This window comes from Venturia canescens, chromosome 10, assembly GCF_019457755.1.
Source record: "Venturia canescens isolate UGA chromosome 10, ASM1945775v1, whole genome shotgun sequence".
NCBI classification, from domain to species: domain Eukaryota; kingdom Metazoa; phylum Arthropoda; class Insecta; order Hymenoptera; family Ichneumonidae; genus Venturia; species Venturia canescens.
In genome coordinates, this window is record NC_057430.1 from 3,606,437 (window position 1) to 3,634,254 (window position 27,818).

Consider the following 27,818-nt stretch of genomic DNA (forward strand, 5'->3'; position numbering starts at 1 on the left):
AATATAACGTATTATATATTTTTCTCTCTCTATTATGGTAATAGATCATCACTTTCCGTTTAAATTGTTTATCCAAATAAAAATCAGAGCTTGTCTAGAACTGATGGTTCACAAGTATTCATGCAGAGGGAATTGAGAGAATTATCTTCAAGTAATTTTTACTCGGCTGCACTAATTTAACAAAAAACGGAAACAAATTGTTCCGGAATATACAAGGTATATTATTGTGCATCGATAAATGAAAAAAATTATAAATAATATATATGTTCACGCTTCCAAAATAACTCTTCAGTTTATATTCAACGTTCAATTTTACTTTCCACTTATTCCTCCAGCGAACGAATTCCATTCGGAATAAGGAATAACCTATACTATTATTAAGAACATTAAACTAATAATGAATCGCATTTCAACAAATTTTTAACCAGATTCTGCCGTACAATTTCGTTTTTTTATGATTGATTTTTTATTGAATGAATAGTAATGGGCCGGACAAGTACTTTTAACACATATTTAAACATAATTTGTATGGATCCAATCGACGTTGAATTTTGTGAATAATACCAGAGGATCCTGAAAGTCTGAGAAGAATTGATTTTCTTATAAGTCTCTGCCACCATAGAGTAACATATGACTAGCTTTCATGTGATTTTTTTGGATTTAATAGTTTCTTAGAAGAATTTAATAATGTCAAAATTTAGAGTTACTAATAAAATACTTGTCCACCGATTGATATCATGAATTTTCATGCTGCACGTAATTCAAGTGGTAACTTTTTTCAATTCATTAGAAAATACTTGGCCTCGAACTAATGTAATAAATTTTAATGCCGCACGTAAATTAGATGGAATTTTTTTCAGTTGATTTAGCTGTTCGAATCTAATAAGAAGAATGAGGCATCGGTTTCCAAAATGATTTCAAGACTGATTTTTCGGTTTTTTATTTTTTACTTGTTATTTGATTCTTTTGACACTTTAAAAAATAGATACAGATTAGTTTTTGTTTTAATATAATGTTTTTTCAAGATTTGTGAAATTTTTTTCTAATTGTTCTGTATTTTTTTTATAAAATAATTTTTTTTACAATTTTTAAAAATATTTTTTTCAAGTTTTTTTTTATGGATGGAATTATCAGCATTCAATATCTTCATATAAATATCCCTACTCCAAAATGGGACGAAGAAAAAAATCCAATAGAGTTTTTGGAAAATTGAGAACGTTATTTAAAGTTTAAAAATGTGAGGGTGGAACATCAGGTGTTGGTGATCGAGCGTGTGCTCGAAGACCGAATCAAAATATGGTTTGATGCTCACAAAAATAACATTCTTCTTCTTCTTCTCCTTAATGGCTATCTCCCATAACGGGCATGTGCCACCAAAAATAACATTACGACCTTTGAGGCTTTCAAAACAGCGTTTCGAGAAGCTTTTATTCGATGTCGCATTAAAAATCAATGGCAAGCGTGCAAGTATAAATGGAAAGACGGCACTTTGCAGTCTTTCTTTTATAGTCAAATTCACCAGTCCAAGTACTTTGATCCCCCTCTCTCCATCTACGAAATAAACCACCAAATAATTCAGCAGTTGCCGTATAAAATACAGAATATCTTGGCAACGATTGATTTTATGGATATGGATCGTATTGCACAAACCCTGGCGAAATTAGATAGTACTGTTTCGGAAACCGAACGATTTGACAAGAGCAATAGAGACTCAAAGAATAATAATAATAATGAGTGGTCTAACGGCCAAAATCATAATAAGAATGTAAATAGCGTGAAAACAGGAGAAAAAAAATCAGCTCCTCGGGGACATCGCGAGTATAGGGGTTAGGCCGGTTCTAACCAAGGAATCTCAGGGGTGGTGCGGGGACGGGGGAGCGCGGGGTCTGCAGCGGGGGGTCTGTAGAGGGGATCACCAAGAGAGAGATGGAAGATGAATGTGAGAGAGAAAGGGAAAAATGACGGTATTGCGAAGGGGGGCTCGTTTTTTCTCCGGAAGTTTCCGGGGCAGACGAGCAACAACCTGTCGTAAACAAAAAAAAAAGGAAATACAATAGGGTGAAATTTTTTTAAGCCTTGCCACCTCTGTAGGCTATGTTTTCTAGGAGACGTGGAGCGACTTTTCCCATTGTAAAATCGCATTCGACCACGATTGAGACATAGTATCTGAAAAATATGTCCAGCTAGAAATTTTTACTCAACGGGAGGGTGCTCACCCACTTCCTTTCCCTTGACCTAGTGTTCATGTAGACCGGTGTAACGAAAGTAATGGCAAACTAATTTCCATTTTCATGAAATTTTCTATCTCCCACAATGTGAGAGCAGCTGACTACGTGAAAAAAAAGTGGTCACATTTTTTCAAACAACATTTTTTCGCATTTGACATAAAAAGAAAAAAAACTTCAATAGACTTACACCGCATTTTCTCATACCCCCCGCCTTGTAAACAAAAATAAAAATAGTTGACTTCACGGGGGAAAAAAGCAGCAACATTTCTTCGTGGTAACAAAGGAAGAAAAATTTCAAACCAATAGATTTACATTGTTATATCTGCATCTTTCCACAGATATTTTAAACTCTCACCTTGTTAAGAAAAAATGACTTCGTGGAAAAATAAAGTAGCAAACATTTTCAACTTTTTTTTTTTCGTGCTAACATAGAAAGAAAATAGGTTTATCAATAGGTTTACATCAATACTTTTCTTCCCCACAGTCATGCACCCCCACCTACCCTCAAAATGTGCTTTTTAGAAAACATATAAGAGAGATGACCATGATTTTGTTAGCAACATTTTCAAAGTTTTCACACTTCGCGACGGCTCGTTTTCGAGTCAACAACATACTTTTTCGCTTTCATCAACCATGGCTCATACTAACGGTATCGATGTTGAGAAACTGTTGCGCAAACAAGTAGCTTCTATAAAGTCGGTGGAAGAATATAGTTATTCTGAAAAACAATGTCTTGAATTTATTGAATCGTTGGAAGAGCAAGTTTCACTGCCCTCGATTGAGCACAGGATATCAACAATCTGTAACTGCGAGAATAATACGTTTGCAAGGGTTACTGGAAGTCACACGTTCACGGTTTCAACATACCTGCGCAGGATTAAGCGATCGAGGGTTAGTCTAGAAAGAAATTAATTCAGCGTTCGCGAATCGCATAGTGACTGGCGCCGTGATCAATCAAAATTACATTGTACCACGCCAGTTCTTGGAGGATGCATACGAATTGAAACCAATTTTCTGATATTTCTCCAAGTCATTTGGTGTTACATATTTGAGTTCGGGCTCTTTTTTAAACAGCAGTTCCACCAAGCCAATACTTTTGGGATACTTTTCATCTCCAACCACTATATGATCAAGTTCGAAATGAATTGGTGAATCACCAATCGTTAATCTGTTTTCAGCGAGATTTCGTACTCCATACACGCCATCCAATCTTGTTTTGTTATTACTACGCAGTAAGCCCAGATATTTACGTATCAAATAATCAACATCTCCAGATGATTCCAAACTATCATCGTCCTCATCATTATCATCATCATTATTATCTTCATGAATATCATTATCACTATTTTTAGTTAAGGGTACACCGACATTCTCATCAGTAATTGCATCATGCCAAATATCGTCTTTGAAAGAAACATCTTGCTGCATGCTATTTTCTCCAAAATTTGGAGACTCTTCTTCCTCCACCTTCTTAACATTTACACGTTCATTCTTAATTTTAGGTTTTTTCGTATATGAAACTAGTTCTTCTAACGGTTCAACAATCGGTTTAAACACATCTTGCATTTTCTGCTGAGCACTATTACGTCCACTTTTCAACATTCGATGTTTTCGTCTGATTGCATCACTCGCCTTGGCAAGTTCACTCAATACAGCCGTCTCCTTTAAAAGTACTTTGCGCTTCATGTTGACACGAGTAAGTCAGACTTTAGACTGTCTTGTAAAATCCAGGGGAACAATTATTTATCATCATCATCGACAGTGAGGAAAGAATTAAATCCCCTTCTATATCTTCCAGCATTTAATTCACTGTCCTTGTCAATCGTGATGAATCCATACTTGTCCGATTTCCAACACTTGACACACATTTTTTTGAAACTTGCATAAGTCATATCCGTATTAACATGATCATTATATACACGCTTGAGGTTCATATCATCTTGCTTGAATAGCACTATAAAATTTGCATTGTCTCTCACGAGATATTTCGGAATACGAGTATACGTCTGACAGAGATAAAAACTGTCCACAATCTCGTGTCTTCCCATGGAAAAAAATGCTCTCACATTGTCCTGTTTCTCACACGTTATATCGTCAAAAATGAATATGAAGTTTGGGCGAGCTTCACTAGGTACCACAGCTTGTTCATGCTCGTTAAATTGAAAAAATTCCACTCCTTCCACAGGTTTAAGCATTTGCTCGAGCAATCGGTATTTAGGCTGCTTCAACGATTTCGAGTATAGATATATATTCTCAAATCTCAAACCATTTGGATGTATTAGGAGCGTGAGTAAGGCATTCGTTTTTCCACAATTCGAGGGGCCACAAAATACGGCTCGAATGCTGTTAGGTAGTAAGTTTTTATGACGCTTCTTCACACTACCCGCTCCGACAATAAATTCATCGAAATATATTATGGAGAGTTGACCGCTCGAATTTGTTTCTTCAACTTCATCTCGCATGCGACTGATTGCAAAAATCATATAAATGCAACTTTATAATGTTGGAATAGTCAGTCGAGTTGCGACCACTGCAGAGTGATGATTGTACATGATAAACCTGGCAAAGGTTTGGTAAACAGTATAATCAACAATCTCCCCGTGGAACTACATCTACCGGGCTATCAATATTGTGGACCTGGTACGAAATTGATCAAACGTCTTGCTCGTGGTGATCCTGGTATAAATCCGCTGGACGCTGCTTGTAAAGAGCACGATATCACATATTCAAAAAATTGTGAAAACTTGGAAGCACGATATCTGGCGGATAAAATTTTGGCTGAACAAGCCTGGCAACGTGTAATCTCGAAAGACGCAAGTCTTGGTGAAAGAGCAAGTGCTTGGGCCGTGACAAACATTATGAAGGCGAAAAAGAAATTTGGTCTGGGTATGAAAGGAGTGACGAAAAAAACCAAAAAAAGTGTTTGCCTGAAAAAGATCATCGCTGCTGCAAAGAAAGCCATGATTCGTAGTGGCGACCCCCGTGAAATTGTCAAGTCAGCGTTGAAAGGTGCGCGTGCCAGTATTAAAGGTGTTAAAGTACGCACGCCTCGGGTTCTCCCTGTACCCCGCAAAATCGGGGGTTTATTGCCCTTCCTTTTACCCATCTTTGCTGGTCTTAGTGCCGTTGGCGCATTATCCGGTGGAAGTGCTGCAATAGTCAAAGCTGTAAATGCTGCTCAAGCGGCTAAAAAGGAATCGGAGGAAAGTAAACGTTACAATAGAACACTCGAGGCCATCGCTTTGGGTAAAGGTTTACATCTGAAACCATACAAACAGGGTTTGGGTCTTTACCTCGGGTCAAAAAACGAATAATCACGCTACCACATCAACCGCTCACTGACATCGATCTGCTAAAGTATGCGAGAGCCATGAAAATTCGTAACTTTCGTGGCGTTTTCATGCGTTATACTTTGCCTGAGAATGGACCACTCAAGCAAGAATCAGCAATCGTGAATTTGGATGAAAATGTGGGCCCTGGGTTGCATATAAAAAGACTGGTCAACGAGTCACGTACTTTGACAGCTTCGGCAATCTCCCACCCCCACCCGAACTCATGAGAGACTTCAATGTTGGTAGCGTGAAATACAATTATAAAAAGTGTCAAGAATACGATACAATAATATACGGGCATTTATGCTTGAAATTTTTGTGTGGGCCATTAAATCGGCGAGACAATTATGCACTATATAAATGAGGACTATGGAGCTGCGTGTTTAGTTCTAAATCTGCGAGCATCATGGATGATAGTTTGTCGATCACCATTACTGGATCATCCTCCATACTCGAGGCACAATTTTTTCCACCCTTCGAACTATCGCCCGATAAAAATTATACTCTTGGACTCGTCGAACTGCTCACATTCAATTCAATTCCAAATATTGACATTGGGTGCAATGAATTTCACGTTGGAACTCATGTGGTGACCATTCCAACGGGCAGCTATGAAATTGAAGATATTGAAAAATATTTGAAAACTGAGTTGGCATCGAAAAACATACAAATTCAGCTTAAGCCGAATAATTATACACTACGCAGTGAAATTGAGTGCAATCAATCGATTGATTTTACATCCAAAAAGTCGATTGGACCTCTGCTGGGTTTTACGTCGCGTCGATTGGAGCTCAATAAAAGACATGTGTCTGATCTACACATGTCCATTCTCAAAGTGAACGCCATTCGAGTCGAGTGTAACATAACCACTGGTGCATACATCAACGGGCGAAAAATGCATACAATTCACGAATTTTTCCCATCTGTACGGGCCGTCTATAAAATCATCGAAGTACCGTCGAGAATGATTTATCTACCAATCACAACTCGTCGCATTGACAATATACAACTTCGTATTGTCGATCAAGACGGAGATTTGATCAATTTCCGCGGTGAAGTCATCACCATAAGACTTCATATAAAATCTCGATGGGCATAATTTACAATCATCGTATTGGCAATATTAATAAGCCAACATGGGATCGCGAAACCAGTCGTCGATCAACGCTCAAAGAACTAACACCTCAAAACCTTCTACTATTGAAGAGGTTGAGTCTCAAAATTCGTGGAGTTCGCGTGTGAGAAATTATCTGCTTTGCTCGTTGTGCATCTGCTGCCTGCAATACGGAGGAAGAAATCGTAAACATTCAGACACCCGTCATGTTTGATGAATCCAACATCCATTATGAGGTTCATGCTTATCAACCATACGCTTCGTCAACATACAACGATAGTGATGAAATACGTATTTCAATCCAGCATCAAGATTTATCAATTCTACCGAGTAAAAGTTCAATTCTCATTTGCGGCAAACTGACAAAGGCGGATGGTACAGTGTTAGCTGCAACGAATTTCGTTAATAATGCCATTTGTCATTTATTCGAGGAAGTACGTTATGAACTTAACGCCGTTGAAATCGATCGTACTAAGGATGTGGGAATCACATCTCTTATGAAAGGATATATATGTCATTCGTCGGCGAAAAGTACAATGCTTGAGAACACTGGTTGAGTCGATGTCGATGAGACGAAACCGATTGTGGACGTAGCAGGCAACTTTGACATATGCATACCACTGAGCATGCTGTTGGGATTTGCTGAAGATTATCGAAAAATGGTGGTGAATGCAAAACACGAATTGATTTTGACTAGATCACGTTCCGATGATAATGCAATAATAGCTCAAGTAGCCACTGAAGATTATAAAATTACACTACGAAAAATTGAATGACTCGTTCCATACGTCACCGTGGCAGATAAACGGAAAATTCAATTGCTGAAATTCATTGCCAAAGATACTCCAATTCCAATAAGTTTTTGTACGTGGGAATTGTATGAATATCCAATGTTACCGGCGACATCGAAATACGTGTGGTCAGTCAAGACATCAACGCAGCTGGAAAAACCTCGATATGTGATCCTGGCATTCCAAACAGGACGAAAGAATAATAAGAGGCAAAATGCGAGTAATTTTGATCATTGCAACATTACTGATGTAAAATTATACTTGAATTCACAATGCTATCCTTATAGTAATATGAAAAACAGCATGAGTGCTGTAAAAAAATTGGAGACAAGTACATTTATGTTTTATGTAACCTCGACTGATGAGTGAAACCCGACGTGTTACTCGTGTATTCCAAAAAATAAATGCTCGATGATTTATAAGAAGTTGTTCGATCTATTCTCTGGAAACTTGCTTCAATAATGAGCAATTCATTACTAAAGGTTATAAAAAAAAACTATTTCAAACGTAATGAATAAAAAAAATGAATCTGTTAAATCTTGGTAATGTATGAAAAACATTTGGTTCAAAGGAACAAAAGGTTGTCAAATAAATGCAAAAGGGACGAGTACATCGGATGACGAATAAAGAAAATTTTTAACATAATGGTATGTAAAAAAAATTACGAAACCAACTGTGTTTGAATAAAACAATTAAGAAAAGCTTTCACAAATCATGAAAAAACATTATATTAAAAAAAAATAAAAATCTGGAATTATTTTGTAAAGGAAAAAAAAATCAAATAGAACGTGAAAAATTCATTCTTACGGGAAGTATCCGGAACTTGAGAAAGTTCTAAAACTTGCTTCAAATGAGCAATTCATTACCAAAGGTTATAAAAAAAACCATTTCAAACGTAATGAATAAAAAAAATGAATCTGCTAAATCCTGGTAATGTATGAAAAACGTTTGGTGTTCAAATGAACAAAACGTTGTCAAATAAATGCAAGTGACGAGTACATCGGATGGCGAATGAAAAAAATTAAAAACATAATGATATGTAAAAAAAATTATGAAACCAACTGTAAATAATTTCAACAACACAATTAAGAAAAGCTTTCACAAATCGTGAAAAAATATTATATTTAGAAGAAATACAAATCCGTAATTATATTGTGAAGGAAAAAAAAATTTAAATAGAACGTGAGAAATTCATTCCTACGGGAAGCATCCGGAACTTGAAAAAGTTCTAGTGAATCAAAAAGTTACCAAAAAATCGCATCAAAGGTAAAAGTCATTTGTTACTCTATGGTGACAGATACTTATTAGAAGAAAATCGATTCTTCTCAGACTTTCAGGATCCCTTGGTATTCACAATATTCGATGTCGATTTCGTGTCGGTACAAATTATGTTTAAATATGTGCTAAAAGTACTTGTCCGGCCCATCACTTTTCATTCAAATTGCTCATTCAAATAAAAATCAGGGCTCTTTTAGATCTGATGGATCATATGTATGCCTACAGAGGGAATTGAGAAAATTATCTCCAAGAGATTTTAACTTAATTGCATTCAATTTTTCTGTAATATACAATAGAACATAGAAAAAAGATTCAGAACCAGGAAAAAAATTCTATAGAAATAATAAACGAAAAATTGAAAACTTCAAAAAAATTCAACAAAAATAAAAAACAATCGAAAAAATTCTGTAAAGAAAAATAAAAAATTTTCAAAAAAATTCATAAATATTGGACAAATTGAAAAATAAACTATCCAAGTTACATGCAGTATAAAAATGTATGATATCAATTGGAGGCCAAGTTTTTATTGATAATTTGAAATATTTATCGAACAAATCGCAAACTTTAATTGAAATTCTTGATAATTATTTTCAAGAAAAAAGTTAATGAAAAAAAAGTCATAACGGAAGTTACGTGCAGTACTAAAATGAATTATATCAATTCGAGATCAAGTATTTATCAGTTATTCGAAATATAATCTCCGGCGACAAATGAGCGTTGAGAATCCTTGTCGGGCTCACAACGTTTTATCAAAATTACTAAAAAATTAATGGAAATAAAATCATTAAAAATTCACATGAAAGTCATTCGTTACTTCAACAAGATACACACTGTAAAGAATCGATTCCCCTCCGACTTTCAGGATCCCCTGGTATTATTCACAACATTCAACTTCGATTGGATCGGTACAAATTATGTTCAAATACGTCTTAAACGTACTTGTCCGGCCCATCACTTTTTATTCAAATTGCTCATTCGAAAACAAATCAAAAACGAAGTTAATGCATGTGTTAATATTAAGGAACAGTAATTCCCGAGAAAATAATTTTCCTTCGAATCGCTCTTGTCAAAATGAAACGAAAATGAAAGATGAAGTTGATTAATCTATTTATATTATATGGAGTCATAATTCACAACAAAATCATTTTTCTTCAAATTCCAGGAATCCACGTGTCGTACTCGACTAGTGATATTTATCAAAATGTGTACGTGACTATAGAAAAAAAAACATTGCATGGCTGAGTAGATTCGAAAATTTCTAGTAATGCGCCTGATTATTTCTCATTTTCATTGGTTCTTACCGAATGGTATGTGTTCACTGAAGAAAATGAGAAGTGGATATTGCTATACGAACTTGCGAACAATCAAGTTCAAATTACTTGGAGATATTATTTTTATTTCTATCCATTTTATTATATTAGTCATTATAGAACAGCCCTAATTTGTTTTCGAATGAGCAATTTGAATAAAAAGTGATGGGCCGGACAAGTACGTTTAAGACGTATTTGAACATAATTTGTACCGATCCAATCGAAGTTGAATGTTGTGAATAATACCAGGGGATCCTGAAAGTCGGAGGGGAATCGATTCTTTACAGTGTGTATCTTGTTGAAGTAACGAATGACTTTCATGTGAATTTTTAATGATTTTATTTCCATTAATTTTTTAGTAATTTTGATAAAACGTTGTGAGCCCGACAAGGATTCTCAACGCTCATTTGTCGCCGGAGATTATATTTCGAATAACTGATAAATACTTGATCTCGAATTGATATAATTCATTTTAGTACTGCACGTAACTTCCGTTATGACTTTTTTTTCATTAACTTTTTTCTTGAAAATAATTATCAAGAATTTCAATTAAAGTTTGCGATTTGTTCGATAAATATTTCAAATTATCAATAAAAACTTGGCCTCCAATTGATATCATACATTTTTATACTGCATGTAACTTGGATAGTTTATTTTTCAATTTGTCCAATATTTATGAATTTTTTTGAAAATTTTTTATTTTTCTTTACAGAATTTTTTCGATTGTTTTTTATTTTTGTTGAATTTTTTTGAAGTTTTCAATTTTTCGTTTATTATTTCTATAGAATTTTTTTCCTGGTTCTGAATCTTTTTTCTATGTTCTATTGTATATTACAGAAAAATTGAATGCAATTAAGTTAAAATCTCTTGGAGATAATTTTCTCAATTCCCTCTGTAGGCATACATATGATCCATCAGATCTAAAAGAGCCCTGATTTTTATTTGAATGAGCAATTTGAATGAAAAGTGATGGGCCGGACAAGTACTTTTAGCACATATTTAAACATAATTTGTACCGACACGAAATCGACATCGAATATTGTGAATACCAAGGGATCCTGAAAGTCTGAGAAGAATCGATTTTCTTCTAATAAGTATCTGTCACCATAGAGTAACAAATGACTTTTACCTTTGATGCGATTTTTTGGTAACTTTTTGATTCACTAGAACTTTTTCAAGTTCCGGATGCTTCCCGTAGGAATGAATTTCTCACGTTCTATTTAAATTTTTTTTTCCTTCACAATATAATTACGGATTTGTATTTCTTCTAAATATAATATTTTTTCACGATTTGTGAAAGCTTTTCTTAATTGTGTTGTTGAAATTATTTACAGTTGGTTTCATAATTTTTTTTACATATCATTATGTTTTTAATTTTTTTCATTCGCCATCCGATGTACTCGTCACTTGCATTTATTTGACAACGTTTTGTTCATTTGAACACCAAACGTTTTTCATACATTACCAGGATTTAGCAGATTCATTTTTTTTATTCATTACGTTTGAAATGGTTTTTTTTATAACCTTTGGTAATGAATTGCTCATTTGAAGCAAGTTTTAGAACTTTCTCAAGTTCCGGATACTTCCCGTAAGAATGAATTTTTCACGTTCTATTTGATTTTTTTTTCCTTTACAAAATAATTCCAGATTTTTATTTTTTTTTAATATAATGTTTTTTCATGATTTGTGAAAGCTTTTCTTAATTGTTTTATTCAAACACAGTTGGTTTCGTAATTTTTTTTACATACCATTATGTTAAAAATTTTCTTTATTCGTCATCCGATGTACTCGTCCCTTTTGCATTTATTTGACAACCTTTTGTTCCTTTGAACCAAATGTTTTTCATACATTACCAAGATTTAACAGATTCATTTTTTTTATTCATTACGTTTGAAATAGTTTTTTTTTATAACCTTTAGTAATGAATTGCTCATTATTGAAGCAAGTTTCCAGAGAATAGATCGAACAACTTCTTATAAATCATCGAGCATTTATTTTTTGGAATACACGAGTAACACGTCGGGTTTCACTCATCAGTCGAGGTTACATAAAACATAAATGTACTTGTCTCCAATTTTTTTACAGCACTCATGCTGTTTTCACGGTTTGATTTGACTACTTTTTGTGCACTGTGAACTTGAAAAAAATTCACAGGACATGTTACGACACAACTATTATCGTTAATTCATTTTTTTGTTCGTTCCAAGAAATACACATAACTATTCTTGGCGTTTCTCGGCCAACTTCTTTTTTCGACTTTAGCATCATCAGCAAAAACCCATGACGTACCAGATCTTAACATGTTCGTATAATGCCCTTCAAATACTGTTCGATCATGATGGAAAATAGCACTATTGACTTTATATTTTTCCCCGCAAACAGTAACTACAGCGGATGGAATACCTTTAATACTAAAATCAATCTTTGAAGGTTTCATAGTTTTTTCATCTATAGATAATATTAAAAGTTGAAGAATCAAAACGCCTTGAACAGTTGATAGCGAAGTTTTTGTTAAGAGTGTTCCCATTCCGCCACAAGCATTGCACTGATGACCTTCAATCGGATTCCACTGAGACAAACTATGTTCGATTAATTCCTGTAAAGTAAAAGCTTTTTTAACACGCGGAAAGCTCACAACTAGTATATTATTTGCTTGTTCATCTGTGGTCGTATATTGACAAGCTTTACATCGAACTTTAATAATCAATTTATGTTCTACAGCATTTCGAAGTAAATCAGATTTTTTGCAGATTCCCATGAAAAATTCAGAAACGTCGTGCTGTTTTTTTTGAACTCTTACAACGCATGAACTCACTGATTTATTTCTTTCCTCATAAGACCGAAGTAAAAGAGGTATAGGATTTTCTTTCTCCTCCGAAGTTCTGAAAAATTCTTCCCTAAGAGGTTTGCAATTGAAAATACATTGTATAATAGAATTAGCATAACACGAAACACCATCCGTATTGGTTAATCCGTTAATAGACCAGGAGCTCATATTTTTCCATTCACTTGCCGCTGATTGATACTCCATAACATTTTTGGATATAGCCCAAACAAAATCTGGAATTTTGGGAGCCCATTATTTGGCAAACTTTATGAGGACAAGATCTGTACGAAACTTCTGTCTGAGACGATTGTATTCCCTTATAGCTAACTCATCTGCTTTTACAGAATGGGGATCGAAATTGATTAAATGTAGTCCGTCTAAGGTAGTAACACGAGAAAGACCGACATAAGTCTGTCCACAAGTGAATATAGAATTTCCTGCATTATAATTATTACATATCAGTGTATTCGGAAAAATTTTTAATTAATAAAATAGATTTTTAGTTTCCCTACCTTGGAAATTTTTAAAAAAATTCCCTGCCTCATTGAAAGAGAAAAATATATCAAATTACGGCTAATAAAAATTCCAGATAACGCGATATTGAAAATCCAATTTACGCAGAATTAGTTTTTTTGAAAAATCATTTTATTATACATTAAAGTTGTTTTAAGTACTATACAGCCAAACAAACATGCGCGCGCATATTTTATTTCCAACTTAAATTTTACTTTGTTCGATTAAAAATCATCAATACTTTCGAATAGTCTGTTATGCGGTTACAAATTCAGCGCCATTTTCTAAATTATCAAGAATTCCATCAACGCCCTCATAAATTTCTTCTCCAACCCCATTGACTCCTGAATTAACGAGTCAGAGCAAATTTTAAAATGGACCATATTTTTTACCAAAATACATTAAGCAAACTCGTTTCTGAAAAACATGATGAACCAAGCCACAAGTCCGTAACTTCTTATCAGCAACAACGAGGAAAACTGCAAAAAACGTAAATATATATATATATATATAAGTGTTTCAAACCATGATTGCAATAATTTCCATCATCGACTAATTCGTAGCGTTAAGCTTGGATACTGACTTACCTTGAGAAACACTTGAATCAATGGTTGTGTCTTGGCAAGAGCAACACGAAAAATGACCAAGCAGTTTGGACGGAATTCTCACAGCGAAAATCCAGAAATATTTTTTTTTTTAACTGAAATAAAATACAATTAATCACATAATGATGACTTCGTTTCTCATTCAATTTGATAGAAAACTACAAAAAAATGCATATAAATATACCTGAATCGAGAGAGGCAGTGGCTCAGTGGTAGCGGGCCCGGCTCCCACCCAGCGAGCCCGGGTTCGATTCCCGACGCCGACACCAATGGATTTTTCTAAGTGTCCCAAAGCTGTACTCTCTGTGGTTCGGAACCCACGTAAAAAAAGTAGGTCCAGAGTGTGTGTAGTGGAAAAAACAAAAACAGTGGGAAAGAAAACGAATAGTGGAGATATATAAAATAGAGGAAATACAGAAAAACACACCATGTAAAAACCCGAAAAGGGTATGCATGTAAAACTCCACCACTACTATACCTGAATCGAAATTTCATTCTCTCTAGTATCGCACCTTCCAGAACTGAAAAGTTCTAACATATTCCCAACGAGTCTGAGCCAAGAATCTCATTCCCAGTATCCACTCATTTGAAGCCCTTGGCTCAAGGAATACCTCCATAACAATCACTTGAGATCACGAAATCTGGACAATCAAGACTTTGAGCCATATATTTTCATGGAACGCTTGAGACTGTAAAACCGTGTTGACCAACCAAACTGAGGTCATGGAAAAATCACACCGTGTCCATTTGAATCAAAAGAGTTTTATCAGGAAACACCGCTTCCACTGTAATAAAAAAAAATTTTTATTGCAATTTCATCTTCATCTATACTATTAAACTGAACGAGTTTATAGGGCTTGTGGTTTATATTCTGATTGAGGATCAAATTTTGATACCTTTATCTCAGATTTGCTGGTCCGTAACAAGTTCTGACACTTTAGGAACCTGTACGCTTGGACCATTGCGACAATCTTCAAAACCAAAAATGAAAAGGAACAGCAACAGACCGCTTCCACATTTCGTTAGCACTGGAGATAAAAGATTCTGTAATCAGAAAATTACTATTATATTGAAAAATTATTCTACTTACTCAAAAGCATTGTCACCGGAGCCTGCAAGTATACTCACCCGCACTTGATCTTTCTTCATTTTCTTTGCAGATCAACGTTGATCCAAACCTCAAGAAATCTCTATCCGAAAAGAACCAAAATTTTATCTCGGTCTTCTGACTGGCAGTCTTCTAGTATGAAACTTTAACGCTGTTGATTGCAATTTCATCTTCATCTCTACTATTAACTTGTGGTTTAAATTCTGATTGAGGATCAAATTTTGATACCTTTATCTCAGACAACAAAATTTTTGCTGGTCCATAACAAATTCTGACACTTTAGGAACCCGTGGACTTGGACCATTGCGACAGTCTTCACAACCAAAAATGAAAAGGAACAGCAACAGACCGCTTCTACATTTCATTAGCACTGGAGATAAAAGATTCTGTAATCAGAAAATTACTATTATATTGAAAAATTATTCTACTTACTTAAAAGCATTGTCACCAGAGCCTGCAAGTATACTCACCCGCACTCTATCTTTCTTCATTTTCTTTGCGGATCCAAAAATTTTTGTTGATCCAAAAATTCAGAATACGGACCAACTCAAGAAATCTCTATCCGGAAGGAACCAAAATTTTATTTCGGTCTTCTGACTGGCAGTCTTCTGTGTATGAAACTTTAACTGTTGAAAACACAATCTTGGATTTCGACCTCTATTTCGCTTTTTCTCATCTTTACTTTTTTCACCATTTTCACTAAACATTGTCCTGCTTTTAAATAGTCGGTGAATAGTCGGTGAAAACTGTTACATTCGGGATCTTTCTTTTACATCACGGAAATATATAGATATATACTTGTACTACGGAGAACTGTCAAACGCGATCTTTATAACCTCATTCATTTAACAACACACCATACGTCATATCACGTAATATATATAAGTATATACTTGTATTATGGCACCAGAAAAAAAATATATAGGTATATAAAATGTATTATGGCACCAGATTTGTCACTAAAAAAAAACAAATAAACATCAAAAATGTGTGCGAAAATCCGACCCATTTTTTGATGCTATTAAAAAATAAATAATTAATATCTCTTCAACGCGTTAAGCTACAGAGTTCGAAGAGGTCGCGATCGAAAGAAAAAAAAAAATAAAAAATACGTTAACTTATAATATTCTCTGGAATACTATAGTTAATTAATTATTAAAGAAACAAATTTTGAAAATTTTCGAAAACAATTGGAAACGCTATCGCTCCGGTAAAGAGTCTCTGGCAGCAACTCGTCATGTCATGTTGTTGTTATAAATGTACTTGTCTCAGAGTCGCTGCCGCGACTCTAGATTTGAATATAGAACAAAATCAGTATGCAGTACTTTATGATATGTATACAAACTTTCAACCGATGTACTACAATAAGGAGGCCGAACCATGGCTACAGAAGCGGATTTTCTCAAATTTGCACCTCTCATTGTGATTGACTGCTCGAAGCAGAATGATTCTCTCAAGTCTGGACCTGTTGATGTGCGCCTCGAATTTGAAACAAGCACAAATATTCCAGCACAAACATGCGCATACTGCCTCATTCTACACGATCGCATCGTTGAATACAATCCTGTGAGTGGTACGGCGAGAAAGTTGGTATAAAACCGTACAATCAACTTCTTCAGCCAACAGTCATCATGGATTTTGTCATCGATCAACAAGGCTTCAAAGGACCCATCAATGAGTTTATACTCAAAGAAATTTCAATCATTCGTGCAGATGTGAAGAATGCTGAACCTCTCACACTTTTCTTCACACCACCGTATGCATGGGATTCTCTACCGGCAAAGTATAAAATGACAAACAAATGGCTGGAACGTAATTTCCACGGTTTATCATGGGATTTTGGTTTAATACCATACGATGCGGCAAGAGGAATAATTCAAACCATCTTACGCGGCGCTCATACCATCTTCGTAAAAGGCTGTGAAAAGTCTTTACGGCTGACGAACTTTTTGAATCTGTCAACGGAGATTGTCGATTTGGAACCTTTAGACTGCCCATCGTTGAAAAAATTGCCGAGAAATCCATCGAAATGCGACCACCACCACCACATCAACGAATCGAAATTTAATTGTGCAACGAAGAATGTAAAATCTTTGCAAAGCTGGTTATACTTATATCATGCATTATGTAATAGAGGGATCTTTGAATAAACAAAAACACTTTTTTTCCATATACGTGTTATTTTATTTATACAATATTCCTCCTCCTACTCCTTCAACATAATATACATTTCATTGACGAATTGAATTTTTTTGTTGAGAAATATCAAGAGACTCGGTAGAGTCTCGGGACAAGTACATTGACAGCCCTGTCGTCTGCTGGCCCGAGCTCGCCGAGACTATCATATCTCTGAATAAAACGATTCGCCGTGGTGGGAGTAAAATTGGCAAGTGATTTTTTAGAATTACGAAACTTCTGAGTCATCTGAGGCTTTGAAAATTGAACTGCAGATTAATTAATAAATTCTCTTTTGATTCCACCCACAATCAGCATGATCGGTGGCGTAATTGCTGAGAAAAAATTTTGCACGGGCTCAAGATTATGCAAACGTTACCAACACATTCTGGAATTTATGTGTCTGTATTTACAACACAATCAAAGGCACTTTGATGCTATCGAGTTTCTGATTAGTTGGATCTGACGACATCCATTTACAGATGTTATGATTGGTTGTTGAAATTGGTTGTTGATGATTGGAAATCTGACGACAACTTCAGAACGTAGCACGGCAGTACAGCAGACATTTAAATAAAAAGACGTAGCACGGTAAGGCCTGCTACACACGGTCAATAATATTGCGCAATATAGGCGATTGCACAATATTATTGAACGTGTAGATGTAGTGAAACATTGCACAATCATTAACATTGAACAGAAGTTTGAGCTATCTTAAGAGGATGGATCAGTCGGTATATCGCAACCGTGAGTGCGAGAGAGATAGCTGCAAATTTCGACATCGAAATTCTTTGACACAGTTTGACCGATTAAAAAAAGGCACTGTCAGTCGATTTTTGCCATCCTTCTGCGTTGGCTGACAGAGCCTTTTTTTAAATCGGTCAAACCGTGTCAGAGAATTTCAATTTAAAAAATTCCAAGTGAGGTTATTCGACTGATCCATACTCTTAAATTTATGGCGCACGACACACCATATAAACTTATTGTGCAATATTACTGTGCAATATTATTGACCGTCTGTAGCGGGCTTAACAGCAGACATAATTTCGATTGAAAGGCGAGTGTCAGTGTACAACTAGCAGTGATTGTATAAAAAAGTACAGTTAATAACTGAGTGAATGAAAGAAAAAAACAGACGTTTCTCAGAAATTACAGTTGTTTTGTGCAATGATCGTAATATATACGAAGGTCGCGAATTTGCGAGATCTCACTTCATGTTGACGTTTGAGGTTATGATCCCCAGAGTACTGTTGCGTGCGGATAGTGTGAAAATATAATAATGGTTATTGTAAAGTGGAAGGAATCGATATTATTAATGACGTGACGAATTATATAGTGTTGAATAATAATAATATTAATGAGAAAAAAAACGTTCGTTCATATAACCTCTCAAACGTTCTTTACAAACAGGAATTTTATGTTGTGTAATTACATTAAAGAAAAAATATGCGTGGTTGTATATAAATGAATTTAAATAAATTTTGAAAATCTTTGGTCAAGGAAAAGTGTCTAATCTAATATATTGTTGTCATATTTTCTATTCACCGGGCCCTTTTTCCCACCTCCTTAGCTTTTACAGTGTATCCATACCAATTTCTATTCATTCTCTAGACAATTAGAGTGATATTCGTATTTCTATTTCCTTATATTGATTTCAATAAATTGGAAAATTCTTAACAAAAAGTTTTCATGATGGCTTGTTTATAAACTCGAGTTTGAAAAAATCTTTGGGCACTCTAAATACATAGATATTCACTTGAATTTTTGCATGCTGAATTTGGAAATTTATTTCAATAAGTCATTGGTTGCTTATTTTTCGTAATATCAAAATTTGTATCTTTGAAATGCAATGAACACTTCTTAAGTTTGACAACATGATGAAGCGACATGTATATGGAGTATTTCCAGACCATGTTTACGATAGGCATTATAGATTAAAAAATTCATGTGTGTAAGTCTACGCCTGATCATTTTTGGATGTGATCAAATATTTTGTCTGTGTATAATAGGGTGGCCCTTAATATGGGTGAAAAAAAAAATTGATCGCGCCGCCCCCCAAAACGGTTCCAAATGATAAAAAAAAAATCTACGCAAAGCCGTAGCTATGTCCGGTAAGAGGAAGACGTGCCTGTAAGCATGAAATTGGATTTAAATTTCAATTTTTCTGCATGATTTAGTAATTTTTTAAAATGTTGTATTTCAGTGGAAAATGGTCGTATAGAGGTCTAAAAAAATGCATTTTGAAGCTTCAGGTTTCTATTTTCAAGATCTTATGACGAAAAAAATGCAGAGCTACATGTTGTGCGCAATTTTGAGAAAAAGTGCGAGAAAAAAACAGCAAATTTTAATGCTTTTTTATCAATCCCACAAGCGTAGATTTATTTTTTTCAACTAAGCCATGGTATGGACCGGATAGCTAGTTTATTAAGCTTCAATTTGCTTTTTTAAAAACTTCGGTAGGACCATTTTTTGCTGAGATGTTGAACTTTGAATTAAGAAGAACTCTTTTGTCTTTGATTGACGATATCTCAGCAACCAATGGTCGCACAGGAAATTCAAGGGCAGTTCTGAAAACTGGAATAAATGTCCTACAAGATTCCGTTGCGATCTTGAAGGTGAAATTTTCCTTTCATCCTTGTCGTGAATTTAAAAAAATAGGAAAAAATGTATTTTATGGTTTTTCAGAAAGTCAATAGCCAAATTTCAAATAATTATGAAATGAGTGTTGTTGAGTATGCCATTTACAGCTGAATATACCCCCAAAAACCCTGCCGAAGTTACATTTCAATCTAACCAATCGTTTCTTCGTGGCAACCGATCAAACATTAATCAAATTTGAGGGTCACGTTTTTTACTTTAAACGAGTCATGATCATGACAAAAATGAAAAATGAAAAATTTCCAAGTTTTTTCTACATTTTCCCCATAAATAAAGTTGAAATATACAAAAAAAAAAAATTCCGAAAGTTTTTGATGAAAATTGATTGTTTTTCTTAAGGCTTCCAACATTGAGAGCTTCTGAAAAACCATAAATTACCTTTTTTCCCCATTTTTTTAAATTCACGACAAGGATGGAATAAAAAATGGATCATCAAGATTGCAACGGAACCTTGTAGGACATTATTCCAATTTTCAGAACTGCCCTTGAATTTCCTGTGCGACCATTGGTTGCTGAGATATCGTCGATCAAAGACAAAAGAGTTTTTCATTCAAAGTTCAACATCTCAGCAAAAAATGGTCCTAACCAAGTTTTAAAAAAAGCAAATTGAAGCCTAATAAACCAGCTATCCGGTCCATACCATGGCTTAGTTGAAAAAAATAAATCTACGCTTATGGAATTGATAAAAAAGCATAAAAATTTGCTGTTTTTTTCTCGCACTTTTTCTCAAAATTGCGCACAACGTGTAGCTCTGCATTTTTTTCGTCATAAGATCTTGAAATTAGAAACTTGAAGCTTCAAAATGCGTTTTTTTAGATCTCGATACGACCATTTTTCACTGAAATACAACATTTTTAAAAATTACTAAATCATGAAGAAAAATTAATATTTAAAACCAAGTTCATGCTTACAGGCACGTCTTCCTCTTACCGGACATAGCTACGGCTTTGCGTAGATTTTTTTTTTATCATTTGGAACCGTTTTGGGGGGCGGCGCGATCAATTTTTTTTTTTACCCATATTAAGGGCCACCCTAGTGTATAACCATGGAGACATACTAAATAACACTATTTGATTTACTTCAACATGCAGTGTATCTGTCACTTTATTTATTGAATATGCCATAATAAGTTTCAAAAATGTGGTTCAGGTAATTTTGAAGTTTTTTGCCCCATAGCACCAAAGTTTGTATTACTGGTACGCAGCGAGTACCTATGAACTTTGATATTCCTGTGAAGCGGTAGGTGTGCCAATCTTTTCACTTTTTGGTTCCAACTGATATATGTGAATGAAGATACATGAAACAATTATGAGTTCTGTTCACTTTCAAGTGCGCTGTCTTTTATCCTTTTAGTTTTGGCATAATAAATTTTATGAATCGGTGGTGATTTTTTCTGTCTGTATCAATATTTAGATGAATAAATAGCAGCGGATACTTGCAAACTTGGAAAATTCTGTGTATTGACATGCATGGTAGGTACTTAGTACTTCCTATTTTTGATTATAGAATATGGATATCTACAAATAATAAAAATTATACATGGATATAGATTATAAATAGAAATCAATAATAAAAAATAATGATTAATGTTACAAATATTCAGCGATGGCCTGTTTATGAATGGCATAAGAAGTTATGTTTTCAAAATGCAATGCTCATATTAAAAAGTAAGCAATTCTGTTGGTTTTGACGCACTTCAAACTTTTTCTTTTGTCCGGTAGAATCTTGGTGGCTACATGCAGAGTTTGAAAATTTTGTGCATCGACGTGGGTGCGTAAACTTTCTATCTCTGGGTATGATAATATGAATGGAAAAGATAGCTGCAAAAAGTCCTTGGAGACACGTTTTTTAATGAAATGAAAATTGCTATCATTAGAATTCAATAAACATATGTGAAAATTGCGAATTCTGGTGGACTTGGTAAACATTATATATATTTTTTCTTTCTCCTTCTGACAAATTTTAAGGAAAATCAATCAAAGAATTCGTTTCATTGAAAAATTTTCTTTTTTTCTTTATTTACAATGATTGCACCAAAATAATTGAAAACAAAATTTATAAATGACGGGGGAAAATTCCAGAATGATACGAAATATTGAAAAACCTTACGGAATATGATTTTAATCCCACAAAATTATGAAGACCCGTATGAAGACCCGTGACGAAATATTTCCAGTACAATTTTGACGAAAAATAGGTCTTTTTTCGTGGAAACCGACGTTATAAGTCGAAAATCATATCTCGGACCGCTACCCGCTTTCCACCGTGCTCTTGGGATCCCAATAAGCATAACATATTAAAGTACAAGGAAAAAAATCGCCAAAGTCCAAGGATAGACCTGTGACGAAGCATTTCCAGTACAATTTTGACGAAAAATAGGTCTTTTTTCGCGAAAACCAACGTTATAAGCCAAAAATCATAAATAATTCATAGAAATTTAAACTAAAATCCTATAATCTTCTGAACATAAATAAGGAACTTTTAAGAAAAAAGATGTGATATCAAACCATAAACTTCCCTTAGAAAAAAAAAGGTTGGGACAAGTACATTGAAGGTCCCTCGTTTGCTGTTAATTCCATCCATAAAAAAAACTTAAAAAAAATTATTTTGTGAAAAAAAATACAGAACAATTCGAAAAAAATTTCACAAATCTTGAAAAAACATTATCTTAAAAAAAAACTAATCTATATCTATTTTTTAAAGTGTTAAAAGAATCAAATAACAAGTAAAAGTAAAAAACCGAAAAATCGCGCTTGAAATCATTTTGGAAACCGATGCCTCATCTTCTGATTTGATTCGAACAGCTAAATCAATTGAAAAAAATTCCATCTAATTTATGTGCAGCATTAAAGTTTATTATATCAATTAGAGGTCAAGTATCAAGAGACTCGGTAGAGTCTCGGGACAAGTACATTGACAGCCCTGTCGTCTGCTGGCCCGAGACTCTCGCCGAGACTATACTTTCTCTGAATAAAACGATTCGCCGTGGTGGGGGTAAAATTGGCATGTGATTTTATTGAATTACGAAGCTTAGGAGCCATTTAGCAACTTGAAAATTGAAGTTTAAGCCAGTTGAGTAATTCTCTTTCGATTCTGCCCTAAATCAGCATAATCGGTGTTGTGATTGCTGAGAAAAAACTTTGCACGGGCTCAAGATTATGCAGAAGTTACCAACACATTCAAGAATATATGCGTCTGTATTTATAAACACCATCAAAGGCACTTTGATGCTCTCGAGTTTCTGATTCGTTGGATCTGACGACATCCATTTTTAGACGTTGTGATTGGTTGTTGAACTTAGTTGTTGATGATTGGAAATCTGACGTTAACTTCAGAACGTAGCATACGGCGCAGCACAGCTGGTAACAGCAGTCATAAATTCGACCCATATACATATATATATGTACAAACCATGTGTCAGTTTTTGATCGTATGAACAGAGTTTCGACATTACGAAGTGCGTGCGGGATCAATAAAAAAATAATTTTCGTCATCTAAAGAAGTGCATATTACTATTTATTTTGTTATTTGTGATATATTAAACCGGTATCAAATCGGCCGCGTAAATGTAGTCTGTGATGTGTGTGTGAAAAAGAATATAAAAAATGCGCGATGCATATGTCAACGAAACTTTTCAAGATTTCATTATTTCGTTCGATTGGAAATAAGTGTTGACTGAAATAATCCTTCAATTAAACCAGATTACGAGAAATATTCTCCCGTGCGAATATATCGTCACTGGCGTGGTTATATATCATGTGTAAATAGGTTATACATACGAATAAATAGAACAAAAACACACGGAATTGTTAGAATGATATTAGAAACTTTACTTGAATAAATGTTTTCTAATTTATTTCTTGTGTCATCATTATTTTTAAACATCCCCATATTTTGCTTAATATTCAGTTTGGCTCTGCTCTCTCCGATCCTTGTTTTCACGCCATCAGTTTTGCAGCGGATCGATTCACATTATTAATTCGTTCCCTAATATGTGTTCTATGATTTTCTACTCCTTCATGATGATTGTGGTAACATGATTCGAGAGGTTTCTAATCATGATCTTGAATTGCACATTTTGTAAATCAGATTTTCAAAAAAAAATCTGGTCTTGGTATAATGTGTAGTTATTCTTTTCCCATTAGGTCTGTCGAGTGATAAATTTGGAAACTTTTCCAGAAAGCTTTTGGATGCTTTTTTTGCTAATGATATGAAAAGTCGTATCTTAGGAATGCGGTATGCAAACACAAATTTTGATAACAAAACTTATAGAATGACATGTATGTTGAGTATTTCCACTTTGCAAACTACAAATATGGAATTATTATAAAAAAAATTCATTCCGATAAGTCTACTGTTGCTCAGTTTTGGATGCGATCAAATATGATGCCTACCAACATCCCCAGAAACTTACAGAATTGCTGAACGCAATGTGCGCTATGTCATTTTAATGCAACATCATGACTTTTGACAACTTTTCATTATAATGCTGTAGATTCGGATCATTGAAATACTGCAAAAATCTGCAAACTATACAATTTAAATACTGTGCCATTCATTTTACATTTTGACTGTAACTGTAACATCTATATGAAGTAAAAAATTGATTATAAAAGTCTTCAGTTGCTCATTTATGAATAGAATTGAAATTGCTGTCTTCGAAGCTCAATGCGCAGATACATTGAACCGCAGCAGATACCTGCGAACTCTGAAATTTCTGTGGATATATATACATGCGACGGATCACCCCTTATCTTTGATTATGGTAATATGTAATGGAACTTGGTTCGGTAAGTTTTTAAGTGTTCCTTTTCAAATAGTATTGAAGTTTGTATGACTGATATACAGCGAATACATCCAAACTTTGATATTTCTGTGTTGCAGCATGTGTGCCAATCATTCAAATCATTTACTCCAACCGTATCAGGTAATCTAGAAAATTCATCACAAAAGTCTTCCGCTTTTCTAGTTACATCAATTTTCCTTTTTCTACTCCATTGTGAGTTTCCGAATTTCTAATTTCATTTCTGAATTGTCCTGAAATGGTTTTCCTCCAAAACCAATGCAGGTACCTTAAACGTCTTTGAATTCTGTTGCTATGTTGAATAAAGTTCGCTTAGTTTTTTTTGCTGCTTTGAGTTCTGGCATAATAAATGTTAGAAGTTTTCGGGTACGTTTTTTCAGCAACTATCAAACTGTGGATAATTGGACCTCAGCGGCCACTTGCAAACTTTGGAAATATATTTCATTGAGGGCACGTTTTGGATGAAATGAAATCTCTAGATTCAGAATGCAAATACGACATTTAAAGTGGGCAAATCTGTTGGATTTTTCGTGTCTTGAATTTGATCTATCTTTCATTTGAATTTTGAAGAAAAGGGATAAATAAAATCTGTTCTATTAAGGAAATCTTTACATCAGTTCTTTCTTGGTATGAAGACTTGGAAAAAATCGCCAAAGGCCAAGGACAGACAGGTGACGAAATATTTTCAGTACAATTTTGACGAAAAATAGATCTTTTGTCGCGGAAACCAACGTTATAAGCTGAAAATCATATCTCGGACCCCAACACACTTTTCTCCATGCTCTTGGGTTCCAAATAGACGAAACATATTAGAGTACAAGGAAAAAAATCGCCAAAGTCCAAAGACAGACCTGTGACGAAATATTTCCAGTACAATTGTAACGAAAAATAGATCTTATTTCGTGGAAATCAACGTTATAGGCCGAAAATCATATTACGGACCACAACATGCATTTCTTCATGCTCTTGGGTTCCCAGTAGACAAAACATATTAGAAGACAAGGAGAAAAATCACCAAAATCCAAGACCAAACCAGTGTCTAAATATTTTCAGTATAATTTTGAAGAAAAATTGGTCGTTTACGTGGAAACCAACATTATAAACCGAAATTAATTTCTCGGGCCTCATCCCGGATTCCTCCATGCTGTTGAGTTCCTAATAGGCATAACATATTACAGTATAAGAGAAAAAATCGCCATAGTTCAAGGGCAGACTTGTGACGAAATATTTTCACTACAATTTTTACGAAAAATTGGTTTTCTATGGTGGAAACCAACTTTATAAGCCGAACATCATACCCAGGGAAAATAAGGTTGTGAAAAGTACATTGATGGTCCCTTATTTGCTGATAATTTCATGAAAAAGATTATCCCATAAAAAAATGTTCGTATGAGAATGGAATCTATAAAAATGTACTAAGCAAATAATTCATAGAAATTTAAACTAAAATCCTATAACCGTCATAACATAAATGAGGAACTTTTGAGAAAAAAGGCGTGATATCAAACCATAAACTTCCCCTTGAGAAAAAAAGGTTGGGACAAGTACATTGATAGTCTCTTGTTTCTGGATGACATAGAAAAAAGATTCAGAACCAGGAAAAAAATTCTATAGAAATAATAAACGAAAAATTGAAAAGTTCAAAAAAATACAACAATAAAAAACCATCAAAAAAAATTCTGTAAAGAAAAATAAAAATTTTCAAAAAAATTCATAAATATTGAACAAATTGAAAAATGTACTATCCAAGTTACATGCAGTATAAAAATGTATGATATCAATTAGAGGCCAAGTTTTTATTGATAATTTGGAATATTTATTGAACAAATCGGAAACTTTAATTGAAACTCATGATAATTATTTTCAAGAAAAAAGTTGATGAAACAAAAGTCATAATGGAAGTTACGTGCTGTACTAAAATGTATTATATCAATTCGAGGTCAAGTATTTATCAGTTATTCGAAATATAATCTCCGGGGACAAATGAGCGTTGAGAATCCTTGTCGGGCTCACAACGTTTTATCAAAATTACTAAAAAATTAAGGGAAATGAAATCATTAAAAATTCACATGAAAGTCATTCGTTACTTCAACAAGTTACACACTTAAAGAATCGATTCCCCTCCGATTTTCAGGATCCCCTGGTATTATTCACAACATTCAACTTCGATTGGATCGGTACAAATTATGTTCAAATACGTCTTAAACGTACTTGTCCGGCCCATCACTTTTTATTCAAATTGCTCATTCGAAAACAAATCAAAAACGAAGTTAATGCATGTGTTAATATTAAGGAACAGTAATTCCCGAGAAAATAATTTTCCTTCGAATCGCTCTTATCAAAATGAAACGAAAATGAAAGATAAAGTTGATTAATCTATTTATATCATATGGAGTCATAATTCACAACAAAATCATTTTTCTTCAAATTCCAGGAATCCACGTGTCGTACTCGACTATAGTGATATTTATCAAAATGTGTACGTGACTATAGAAAAAAAAACATTGCATGGCTGAGTAGGTTCAAAAATTTCTAGTAATGCGCCTGATTATTTCTCATTTTCATTGGTTCTTACCGAATGGTATGTGTTCACTGAAGAAAATGAGAAGTGGATATTGCTATACGAACTTGCAAACAATCAAGTTCAAATTACTTGGAGATATTATTTTTATTTCTATCCATTTTATTATATTTGTCATTAAAGAACAGCCCTGATTTGTTTTCGAATGAGCAATTTGAATAAAAAGTGATGGGCCGGACAAGTACGTTTAAGACGTATTTGAACATAATTTGTACCGATCCAATCGAAGTTGAATGTTGTGAATAATACCAGGGGATCCTGAAAATCGGAGGGGAATCGATTCTTTAAAGTGTGTAACTTGTTGAAGTAACGAATGACTTTCATGTGAATTTTTAATGATTTCATTTCCATTAATTTTTTAGTAATTTTGATAAAACGTTGTGAGCCCGACAAGGATTCTCAACGCTCATTTGTCCCCGGAGATTATATTTCGAATAACTGATAAATACTTGACCTCGAATTGATATAATACATTTTAGTACAGCACGTAACTT

At 34.2% G+C, this 27,818-nt stretch overlaps 1 protein-coding gene across 4 annotated transcripts in view; it reads left to right on the forward strand.

Moving 5' to 3' along the window:
* Positions 1-27,818, forward strand: part of LOC122417385 (43 kDa receptor-associated protein of the synapse homolog) — a 429,136-nt gene that overhangs the window by 295,762 nt on the left and 105,556 nt on the right. The window lies entirely within an intron of this gene.